Below are 12,468 nucleotides of genomic sequence, written 5' to 3' on the forward strand. Positions count from 1 at the left end.
AAGATAAAGTTAATGAGTTCATAAATCATTTGAGTAAAAGCTATGTTATTTTCTTAGAGTGGAATCAGCACAAAATTTTTGCTTAAACCTTCTGATTCAGGTACTGGTTCAAGAGAAACAAAAAAGAATACCTACATTCTTCTGCATATCATCTTTGATGCCTACTGTAATAGTTTAGACACCTGCACTTTATAAAATATTATAAAACTACCCTTTAAAATATTAAGATACAATGTTTACCTATAAAGGGATAATAATCCAGAAATAACAATTAAATGGAGGGGCGCCTGGGTGGCTCAATTGGTTAAGCGGCTGCCTTTGGCTCGGGTCATGATCCCAGGGCCCCGGGATGGAGCCCCACATCAGGCTCCCTGCTCAGTGGGAGCCTGCTTCCCCCTCTCCTCCCTGCTTGTGCTCTCTCTTGCTGTCTCTGTCACTATCGCTCTCTCTCTCAAATAAATAAAATCTTAAAAAAAAAAAAAACAATTAAATGGAAAAAAAACATATTCTTAAAACAAATCCCTTTAACATTTTGGACATTTTTAAAAAGGTGTAGATGGCAATTAAAAATTTTGCAAAGTTTAATATTTTTTCTTATTTAAAGTGGCTTCATATTGTATGCTGCCAAAACTTATGTAACAATAACATTAAATATAATCATGAAAAATTTAAGATCTTGCCAAGAGCTAGACCTTGGTTATCAGTGAGTTAGATATCAAGTCCATCATGACACTCAAATGAATGCCTTGAATCCTAAATTTAGGGAAGTAGAAAGAGCACAAATGAGGAAAAGTAAGCAATTCAATCATAAACGATCAAGGTTGGTCAAGGATGGTGTAAATACATCTTAATGCCATGCCTCTATAGTTATTGAAAATGAAGACTTAGAGGCAATTATCCAGATAAACTGGCAAAATGCAAATGTCATCTCTCAGAAAAGTAACTGGAAGCTCTGCCAACTGGCAGCTCTGCCAGCAAATAACTATCTCACTACTTTGGGAGACCTGGCCTCGAACTTTCTTCTTTAGATCACAATAATACACAATAATATTACATCTAATTTTTTTTTAAATAGAAAAAGAAAGCAGGTAGGAGGAAAGAAAAAGAGAAAGAGCGAAGAGCAAAGATGGAGAAAGAAAGGGAGGGAGAAAAAAAGTAAATTTTTACCGAACTGTTACCTAAAATTAATTTGTATTTTTTTCTTCTCTTATCAAATGGAGTATTTTAAAATGTCTTTCAAACAATCATTTACTTCATCCATGTTCATTTTTTAAGATAAACAATTATTCCTATTAAATGCAGATATCAAATGAACATTTTAAAATTGGAAAGTTAAAAAATATAAAATTGGGAATTTAAATAAACACATTTACAGTCATAAAAAAAAGTCTTATACAATTATTCAAAAAGTAATTTGTCACTAACTTCTCATTTACTTTATATGTATTAATGTATTACTTCTATGATGACAATAAAAATGATATTCTTAGGTTTCTAGTACCTACATGTTTCTGCTTTGTTTTTAGGTAATAAATTATTTTAAAATCTACTAACTCTAAATTTTTATGCTACATATGATAGGTCTAAAGACCAAAAAGGCCACTTCCTCAACTTCTTCTTCAAGTCTATATAGCAACAGATTCATTTCAAAATCTCTTGTTTCAGTAATTATAATAAAGAAAATAGGGCACCCTAATGATTTAAGCCATGAATAGTTTTTTTATTACCAAAACACCTGTTGCTACTTCCAAAACTATTTTCATTAAATACAGAAGAATGTTGATTTTGTTACCCGAGGACATCAAAACCTAAGAAAACAAACTTTCCTTAACAGAACCATTCTCAGAACACTTTTCTGAACACAAGTGATTTTAACAGGTTTCTCCTTCTCAGGATGAGGCTTTTATAAAGTATTTTACATTAATGTTTCAAGCTGGTGTGATTTATCTTTGATATGTTGCTAATATATAGCCATGTTTAACTTCTTCAAAACAGTAGTAATGTTAGTACGAATATATAAAATTGACCTCAGCAAAAAACAAGCTGAAATTAATTTTATCAAAACTCATGTTAAAGATGCTTTCAATTTCTCAAGAAGAAATTACTAGTTTTCAACATCGGACAACAGTCAATATATGTCTCCGGAAAGAAAAGAAATACAACAGGTGAGCTCAGGATCACTCTGTCTTTCTGACTGGTGGCATTCTTTGGACCTCAGTACACAGAGGTAGGTAAGAGCCCAAGGAGAACACAATGATTTCACTTAACTGAAGAAGTAGAAATCAGAGTTTGGTGCTGCTGAAACAGTTGGAATCTGCAGGACAAGGTACTGGAAAAGAGATAACTTCACATAAAAATGAGGCCCAAAAGGGGTGATCTTAAGTTGTTAGATGAATAATAAGCTGCACATGCACAAGACTGTAAGGACCAGTAGAAAACAGCTACTGAGGAGTAAGAGCTGTGAGCTGAATAGAAATTCCAAATGTTACATATACTAGGAGATGCAGAACATCTGACTGGTGGAGTAAAATACCATGCTGAAAATGCTAAGCATTCAGGTGACACCCCTAAAAGGTCTAGATCCACCCCAATGAAGCTTAAAAAAAAAGGATCAAGTTTGTTTGCCAGTAAATTAACTACCTACCAGAACAAAACTCAACATTCTTTAAAGGAAGACAACAGATTCCAGACTCTCAACAACATAGAAACCATAATGCCCAGTATGTAATAAAAAAATTACTAAATATGTAGAATAGGAAAATGTGATCCAAAATAAGGAAGAAATCATTAACACTTTGAGTACATTAGGAGTTATATTCGCTACACTTACCGTTATAAAATAGTACAGTTCTTGGAATTACAGAAAAATAACATCTGTAAGTTAGTAATACCGCTTCATTTGGAAACAAAAAAACAAACAAAAAAACACATTTTAACTTTGCACATTATCTCAAAAAGAGATGCTCTAAGAGCCTTCATCTGCGACATCCCCACTATCGGTTACTCCCTCTCTATTAATTTAGACTTTCTCAGTGGCAGGCACACAACAAAGATGTAAGCTATTTAGAGCCCTGAACATTAACTTTCTGCTTATACCTAAGGAGGCTGGTTAGGTCAACAAAGCTAGGACATTATTCTGTCTTGTCCTTCCTTCCTACACATCATTAAAATGTGCTTCCAATTTCCTAATCTATTGCCTCCTTTATCCTGCTGATGTCAGTATTCAGGATCAATACTCTGCTGATATCTTTTTGCTAGCTCTCATTTTCATTAAATTGATTCTCAATCCTTTCCAGGGTAACTGTGTACAACTGATTGCTCTTTTTATGGTTAAGAAACTCCTTGTTAAACACTGAACTGTGTCCCCCAAAAACTTATATAATAAAGTCCTAACCCCCCGTATACCTCAGAACATGACTGTATTTAGAGACAGGGTCTTTAAGAGGTAAGTAAGGTCTACTGATGTTATATGAGTGGGCCCTATTCCCATATGATTGCTATACTTATAAGTAGAGAGACACCCGGAATGTTCACACAAAAAGAAAAGGCCATGTGAGGACACAGCTAGAAGGCAACCATCTGCAAGCTGAGAGAGAGGCCTCATGAAAAACTACACCTGCAACACCCTGATCTTGGAATTCCAGCCTCAAGAATGGTGAGAAAATACATTTCTGTCATTTAAGCCACCCAGGCTGTGGTCTTTTATTATGGCAGCCCTAGCAAACCAATATACCCCTGAATATATTTTCATTTTTGCTGGGCATTCAACCAACCTCCTCATCATTGTGAAATAAACTTAATGACACCAGATCCAATAAGACCTCATTCTTATCCTTTGAAGTAAGACAAGCATATAGCCAGACCACTTACTAACTACTGCTACTTCTACACGATTATTCCAATATTACATCTCAGTCTTAAGGCTGATAAAATTGATTTTGAATGGAAATGATATATCAGGAGGAGGAGGGTATACACATATCTTTGTTGAAAAATACAAACAGCAATGTGGTGTTACAGAAATTAAGAGTGAGCTACCTATGATACCTGGATTTGAAACCAGGTTTCCCCGCAAGCTACTGAATCTCACTGTGGACAGTAACAGTACCTACTTTTTATACTGTTGTTGTAAGTTAAATATGTTAGTATTTGTAAAGTATTTAGCCTGGCACATTAACTGTTACATAAGTGTTTGCTATTATCAAGGGAACTGATTTTGTACAAGATTGCTAAGTGTAGGGAAAAGGGCCAAGGTAATGGGAATGTTGAATTACATATATATTAGAAATTTATTATACATATATTAGAAATTTGAGGTAAATGAAGGTTAGATTCAGTAATAATTTTAAAAATGACTAGAGCAAGAGAGAAAAGTTTTTTGTTTTAAGATAAATGAGAACTGAACATGCTTACAATTTCATAAAAGAGACTCAGTGAAGGTGAGAAAATAAGCATCAATAAAGCAAAAACACTGAAAAGAGATTAAGGCGGTCAAATAATGTCTGAACAGGTCATGACACATTAGTAAGCTATAAAATCTGGTTACCACCCAGATTTTACTGTATTTTTATTTCAAGTTTTTATTTAAATTCTAGTTAGTTAACATAGAGAGTAATACTGGTTTCAGGAGTAGAATTTAGTGATTCATCACTTACATATAACACTCAATGCTCATCCCAACAAGTGCCCTCCTTAATGCCCATCACCCATTTAGCCCATCCCCTACCTCCCTCCAGCAACTCTCAGTTTGTTCTCTATAGTTAATACTCTCTTATGGTTTGCCTCTCTCTTTTGTTTTCTTCCTTCCCCTATGTTCATCTGTTTTGTTTCTTAAATTCCACATATAAGTAAAATCATACGATATTTGTCTTTCTCTGATTGACTCACTTCACTTAGCATAATACACTACCTCCATCCACATTGTTGCAAATGGCAAGATTCCATCCTTTTTGATGGCTGAGTAATACTCCTGTGTGTGTGTGTGTGCACGCGAGTGCGTGTGTGTGTGTACACACCACATCTTCTTGGTCCATTCATCAGTAAATGGACATTTGGGCTCTTCCATAATTTGGCGGTTCTGATAATACTGCTATAAACATCAGGGTGCATATACCCCTTTGAATCAGTATTTTTATACCCTTTGGGTAAACACCTAGTAGGACAATTACTGGATTTTAAAAAATAAAATATCTTAGGGAATATCAGAGTTTATGAGATATAACAGGGTAAGTAGTATCTCATGAAATGTGTCAGCTTTACATACACATAAAGACACGTGTATACTCAGCTGAAATGAAATATATTGTCACTGTGGGTCTCAGTGGAGAGTTGAAAACCTTTTCTTAGAGTCTAAGGCATTTTTGAAAGAGACTTTTCTTCTGAGGTGAGAAGAAAAAAGTATCAGTGAACTGGGACTCGAGAAGTATTATTCTATTTAACAAAATTAATTCACCTATACATTATATTCATTACAAAAGAAATAGACTTGTGTAAAATTATGTTGTACTTCTTAAATTTTAAATTTAAAGTTAATGAATTATGAGTGAAATGACTGAACAAGTGCATTCACTTAAAGATCTTACAACTCAAATTCTTATTTTCTTAAGTTATTTCTTTGTTTTACTGAATTTTTAACACAGTGAATGAAGCACTCTTCGACAGTCTTGCGGGACATTCATTAGATGCCAATTAATATAAAGACTGGTTTTCATACACCTGTATTATTTATTTTGGATTCTTAGAAACACCTCAAAACTAACCTTTGTTCTTCCTTGACAGTGCCTTAGAAGACAAGTTTCAGGACTTCCAGGATCTCATGCGGCTGGCTACCCCTGGTAATCCTACCCACTTTTCCCAGCCTCATCTGTCACCTACACAGAGTACAGAACCTGCCGTCATGTGCTTCCTTAGCTCTGAACACACAGTTCCAACTGTTTCTGGGACATTTTTTAATCTGAGATCCCTAAAGCACAAATTCAATATGTGAAAATTTAAAATCATTTGTTTTGATTACTAGCCTTACCATTAACCTTCTAGTTTGAGATAGAAATCTAAAAGTCAGAATGCTCCCATCCATTTGGAATAAATCATCAAGTTCTACCAATCTTGTCTCCAAATAGCTCTCAGTCTCTCCCCCATCCATCTCAGAGGACATTATTTTCTCTCATTTTAATTCAACAGCCTTTTAATTCATCTCCACCTTTTGGATTTCCTCCTTCTAGTCCATCTTCCACACTAAATCAGTTATCTTTCTAAAATGCCAGTCCACTTGTATTCTAGAAAGCCTAGTCTTTCTACCCAGCTTCTCTCTCCCCATTCTGCCGTACACACACTGAGTCAATCATATACAACTTGTCTCCCTTCCTTTAATATGTCCTATTCTTTCATTCTTTTCTTAAAAACACCTTCACGCCTTTGCCTAAGTTGTCTTCTCTACTTGGAATGTTCTGGGCTGCCTTCTCAACCTGCTCACTTTTTAGCTCTACTACTCACTCTTCAATTTACAGTTCAAAGATCAACAACTCTAAACTATTGCTGAAGACTGTCATTCCTTCCTCTTTACCTTTGCAGATTTTCTACACAGCATTGTAAAATTCCATTCACTTACCGTATACTGAGTACCGTCTATGTCCTATACTTGTGATTTTGCATTGTAATTAATTGTTTAGATGTTTATTCCCTCAACTAGAGAAGGAACTCCTAAAAGGCAGAGACAACATCTTACTTAATGTGGCTTCCCTAGAGTGAGATGACAGGCCCAACACCTAAAAGGCATTTAACAAATGTTGGCCTAAGTAAATTAATTTGATGCTTTCTAACGCACTATTTTCTTCTGCCCTCCAATTATTTCTATTTTCTATTTTCCTCAACAAAATTTAAATGTTGTGAGAACAGAACCATCAGGCATTTAATTATTAATGGCATAGTCTGGTGTGAACAGGATTAAACATCTTTTCTAAGAGATACAAGCCTACTTGAGAGCTGCCTGAAACTTGGAATCATTAGCACCTATTTGTGGTCTCCTAGCAACTAACCATTTCTTAAAGGAAAAGTTAAAACTATTTTGCCTAGTTCCTTATGCTTGAAAAATTCACTATCTTAAAAACCTTTACATTTCCTAAGAAAATGGTGTAAATTTTTATTACTGAACCTGAGAACCATATAGCTAAAAGGTATGATCTAAGCTTCCTTTTTTACGAAAACTAAATTGCTTTGTGGAAAAATCAAACTTACTCTAACATCAACAAAATCACTTAGGTAAATACAATTCTCTCTCTTATTTGTTCATATATACACACAGATGAACACTTTGTGTCTATTAGTATTTATTAGTGTTTATTATTATATTTTTCTACCTCATTCTTTAATGTTTATTTTTGTGTTCTTTAAAATCAGGCTGCAAATTAGAGAAATGGCTAAAGAAAGGGCTTTGTGAGCATTTAATAACATTTACTGACCCAAATAAGCACTAAAAGAATCTTCAGAGCACAGCAGCTTTGTCCAAATTTTGAAAGCGCCCAGGGGTATGAAGGCTCATTGTTCATCCTAACAACTCACATGTCTCTGAAGCCTGACAGATCCTTTCCCAAAATCCAAAAGTATTTGTTCAAGAGGAAAGATCTTATTTTCTGAGGACCACCACTATATTTCTTCATAAATCTATTATCAAATTCCACTAAGATAAAATTCCAGGAATATATTTTTTAAATACTTGAATTACTAGAATTAATACTATTAGCATATTTTCTTTACATATTTTTTGAAAATTTAAATAAAATAGCAGTATTTTATTGCATTTAATAGTGGTATTTACCATCACTATCACTGCCATGAATAGTAATATTAATAACAATGCCAAAATCAGTTATTCTTATTAAGTATGACAAGTACTGTATTAAATTATATTTTTGATAATATAATAATATATAAATATATGTATTTAAAGAGGTTTAAATTTAAGCCTCCATTAATATAGTTATCTCCATTAATAAAGTCTCCCCCACCATTTAGAAGCCTAATTCCTTTCAGAATTACTGGGATGGCAATAGGTAACATTTTTTAGGAACATTTTTCCACCAAGTAACAAGTTACCTCCTGGCATACTGCTGACTTTCCTGACCTCATTAAAAACAAACAGTAAATTTTAAATACATTGGAAAACTATAAATTTAGAGCTGATCAAACTCCAGAGATTATCTAATTTTCTCCTCACATTTTACAGATAAGAAAAATGAGATGCAGAGAGATTGGTAAAAAAAAAAAATTCCTTGATCAGAAAGTTAAGTTATTGGAAGAACTACAACTGAAGCCTAGATTTTCACAGTGCTATAAATAATTATGGTGTAAATCTCTCAGTAATTACTGTTTTTTTTAAAGATTTATTTTTATTTATTTATTTGAGAGAGAGAGCAAGCAAGTGCACCCATGAGTCGGGGATGAGGTAGAGAGAGAGAAGGGAGGGAGAGGAAGAGAGAATCTGGAGCAGACTCTGCACTGAGCAGGGAGCCCAAGTCGGGGCTCAATCCCATGACCTTGAGATCACAACCTGAGCAGAAACCAAGAGTTAGACACTTAACCAACTGAGCCACCCAGTAATTATTGGTGATTAACTAAAACTTTTTAAGAATAGAAGTTGTGGGAAGTAAAAGTTTTTGGATAATACGTAAATATAAGAGACCTGTTTTTTTCTGAGGAAGAATGGGTTCCCCCTAATGAGGCAATCAGGAAGCGAAAGATCAACTTACATTATTCTAAATTCACACTTCAACAGTGATACAGTTGACTATTAACAACAACAGTAACCTCCTCTAGAGTGCCTAAGGAGAGAGAAGAATAGAGGAGGCTCTTATTTTCTCTCTGGATTCATTTCCAGAGAAAATCAGAATCAGTTGGGTACTTCCATTTGCCAACTGCACAGACACAGGAACATGTGGTTATCCAAGCCAAAGTTAGAGAAATCGGTAGGATTTATATTGACCTCAGACTTCTTTACAGACTGATCCTTTCTGTGCATCCAATTGAATTTTAAATAATGTCTTAATAACTGTTTATTTTCCAGTATAACAAATGACAAAAAAGCTCTTTTACTTCAATATTCTTTACACTAAATCTTGTGAGTTCACCTATATAAAATACTTAAGATTTAACAACCAAATCTAGTTATTAATTAATAGTAAAAGAACCTGAATCATAGCATGGGTAATTAAATAGCATAGGCTTTGCTGTCACCCACAACTGAGTTCAAATTTTGGCTGTTTCTCCTACTAGTTGTGTAACCTTGGACAAATTACTTAACCTCTCTTTTGAACTAAGAGCTAGAAGCCCTGATATTGATTACGGTCAAGATGAAATGAGATAAATTATGCAAGGCAACCAGCACAGCCTCCCACACAGAGCAGCATAAAATCAATGTTGGTTCACTTTCCCATTATTCTTTTTGACCAGAAATTTAGCAGACTCAATGACGTTGGTCTGAACAAAGTTTGATTTGAGGAATCGTAGGCACTCTAATTTTGATATTGTTTTGAAAGGGCAGACATATTTGGACAAAACTCCACATACTCAGTTCTCCCCAAACTAAAAAAATAGTTCCCAATGAAAGTCCTCATGCTTTAACACCTGGTCTTTGACCCAGTCCCCTGAGAATTATGTGACAGCTTAGCTCCTGCTCTTGATTTTTTGGTTTTAGGTAACAGTCTACTAAAGACCTTTGTGGAGCACTCATTAGTAAGACTTTTCATAAATCTTTTATACAAGTATGAGGACAATTCACTTTGACAAAAACTTTGGCTACCACAAAGCACTGTGCTGATGCTGAGTAGCAAAGATGAGTAAACCATGGATTTATCCCTTTTCTTTAGAAATTCACAATCAGGCAAGTACACAACTATCTATAATGATGATACCTGTTGTGCACTTTTAAATTTATCAGGGATGCTGAAAATGTAAAAGGTGATTTTGGTGAAAAGGCTGATGTAGAATATTGTGTTTATTTTTGTGAAAATATTTTTATGGAGGCATAATTAGTTTGCCCTCTGGCTTTTAGAATATGCTAGGATATGGTTTCATGGAAAGAAAAGTATAATGGGGGACAAAAGTTTTCTTTAGGGTAGTGTCCAACAAAACAGAGACTTAAACCAAGCTGGCCTGCAGATAAAGGGAGTGTATTTTGCAGTGAAAGTCATTAAAAACACCTTATTACACGTTGTAAAGTCCAATAGCAGAGGGAATTGTGACTCATTTAAACTCTAACAAATGACCAATCCATGTAAGTGGGTCTCACAGGCAGTTTATAATCAATCATAGTCAATGAATTTGTGAGTAAGTGGCATACCAGCCAAAGAACAGAGAATGAATGGAGTCTTTTAGGCTAATTTGGATATAACACAATGTTTAAGTAAGTGTTATGAAGCTCAGGGAAAAACAACTAGTATAAATTATACTTTATCCTTCTGAAATACGTAGGAAATTGTGCCAAATAAAAGTCATAACTGCGGGGCTTTGTTTAGCAATATGATGATGCTAAAATAAACTCTGAGGCAGTTCTGATGCTATGCCAGATAATAACGATAGAAGTCCAAATGTGTCAACATTTTACTAATGGTGCTCAAACAACATGGCAGGTAAAATGAATTAAAAATTATAATCTAATTTAAACTGCATTTATTGTGTTCATTTCAAATATATTCAATTATACTGCAATGGAGATACTCACTACTTCATGAACAAATGTTAGAAATCCTACTGTGTGCAAGGCACTATGCTTGGTGATGCAGGAATAACACTAAATCAACTAACTTTTACGATACAGAGAACGAAGAGTATGGGAAACAAAGAAAACTATCTAAAAAGTTCTTTGGAATCCATATATTCCTAAATAAAAGAGTAACATCGATAAGAAGTGAAAATACTTTCACATATATTATGCTATATGGTTTCCAGAGTCCCTGCCTGACACAGAGGTAAGAAAAAAACAGGTATCCTATCCACAATAATAAAGAGAAGATTATACATGAGCTCTCAGCTCATTCTAAATCTTTTCCATTAAAATAGGCTATGCTGCCTCTCTATATGGATATGTACTTTATTTTCATGATGCTAACATTCAAATAAGGAAGTAGGATTGGAATGTGGTACCATCTAAATCAAGTGGGTTATTACAATTATGTGATATCTGAACAAGCAGAACAATACACAAACAATTCTAGGCCAAAAAGAAATTCTTATCAAAAGGTAACTTTTCCTCTCCAGAATTAGAAAGAGCTAGTGATTCAAGAGATGTCAAATTTTCCTTCTAAGAGAGAACGCAGGTTAGTTTTTAAAGTATTTAATTCTTTGTTTTTAATTTTTTGTTCCTAAATAAGCATGAGGTGAAGCAACAGAAAGATGCTAATAAAATGGTGGCACCTTCATTTTATGTTTTTAAAACAATACACTTCTTATTCTGAGTTTCTGCCAATCACACTCTTTGTAACACGAACTACAAGAACTCAGCTTTGAAAACAAGTCTTTTCAAATGACAGCATGTCTACAGTAAGTTCTCCATATAACTATCAGATGCTATTTTGCTTGTTTGTTTTGTTTATCTTTGGGTTTAAAAGAAAGGTTGAAAAAGCAATTAAATTTTTTAAAAAAATGATTCATTATTCCTGATTTCCTTTATAATGGAAATTACAGCAAGTATATAATACTTTGCACACGCAATGTCTTAAGATAGTAATCACAGGAATTCTGACTCTAATGGTAACAAAGTCTAATTTTATTTCACTTTGAAAAGCTATACCACAATATAGCAGAGAAACAGCTTGATCTCCATGTGGAAAATCATGAAAATTTCAGAGTTTTTAAAAAGAAAGTCACATTAATTAGCCTTTGAAATTTGTTATTTTTTTAGTAAGGAAAGTGCCAAGAGTTTTGTCAGGTAAACTCAACCTATTTATTACTTTTTAAAATCTCTCAACAATTGTTACTACTAAAAATTTTATTTTAAAAGGTAGAATTATCTAACTTCACAATTTTGTACTTCCAAATTAAGCATGTCACAAATATCTCTGAAACAGAATAACCAATAAAAGGGAATAAAGGAAAGATAAATCACAGAGTAATGTAAAGGAGCCTCTATTTCAGTAAACATCATTTATTAAAGACCTAGTTTAATATCAATGAAATTAGTATCAGTACAGAAGGTCAAATTAAAAAGTAAAGTATGTCAAATATTGTTACGCACTTTATTTAATTTTCAATAATCTCACGTTCTGTTGGAAATAAATTAACTTTCCAATAATGCAAATGTTGAACTGTGGAAAACAGTGAATGTTGTAGTCCTCATTTAATCAGATTAAAAATGTATACTAATTACCATCTTAAAGACTCAACTATTTAGAGTGAAAGAAATATGTTTAATTTTTATTAACTCAGTGTTTTCTGGATTTATTTGGTCATAAAATTCATTTTTAGCAAAGAATATTT

The 12,468-nt window shown here is 33.7% G+C and overlaps 1 protein-coding gene across 5 annotated transcripts in view; it reads right to left on the minus strand.

Moving 5' to 3' along the window:
• The window catches only part of XRCC4 (X-ray repair cross complementing 4), a 292,420-nt gene that overhangs the window by 170,033 nt on the left and 109,919 nt on the right, over positions 1–12,468 (minus strand). The window lies entirely within an intron of this gene.

Source organism: Leptonychotes weddellii, chromosome 7 (assembly GCF_054177405.1).
Source record: "Leptonychotes weddellii isolate Sample4059 chromosome 7, ASM5417740v2, whole genome shotgun sequence".
In the NCBI taxonomy this organism is placed as follows: domain Eukaryota; kingdom Metazoa; phylum Chordata; class Mammalia; order Carnivora; family Phocidae; genus Leptonychotes; species Leptonychotes weddellii.